Raw genomic sequence first — 479 nt, 5'->3', positions numbered from 1 at the left:
TGCATGCTCGGGTTCACAGGAGCTGGTTTTTAGCCCAGCCCTGGCTCTTGGGGCTCTTGGTCCCCCCACCCCTGAGGTTTTGGGTGGATGGTCCCATGGATGGAGTGTGGGCAATGCATGTGCTCACAGCAGGGGTGGGATGGGGAGAGAGACCCAGGGCTCCTGCTTGTCCCCTCTGTCCCCTCCGGCAGCCAGAGCCCACCCCCAGGAGAAAGGAGCCCCCGATCACTGCTTGGGGTTGAGATGCGGATGCTTGAGGACAGGGAACGTCTTTGGCCTTATCTGAGGGGCCTGTCTCTGAGGGAGGCGGCTGCTTTCGGCGCCTGAATTCATCACGTTCTGCCACCTTGCAGGAGGCAGAGCCGCAGCCGGCTTTGCTGGGGCTAATTAAACTGAGCCAGCGCCGGCAGAGGCTGTGGCAGCTCCGATAAACAATCTTCTGTCTGCAGTGCTTGACCCTGGCGGGTCCGTGGTGAGCA

This window comes from Buceros rhinoceros, unplaced genomic scaffold (genome assembly GCF_000710305.1).
Source record: "Buceros rhinoceros silvestris isolate BGI_N320 unplaced genomic scaffold, ASM71030v1 scaffold25969, whole genome shotgun sequence".
In the NCBI taxonomy this organism is placed as follows: domain Eukaryota; kingdom Metazoa; phylum Chordata; class Aves; order Bucerotiformes; family Bucerotidae; genus Buceros; species Buceros rhinoceros.
Note: the sequence above shows the minus strand (reverse complement) of the source record.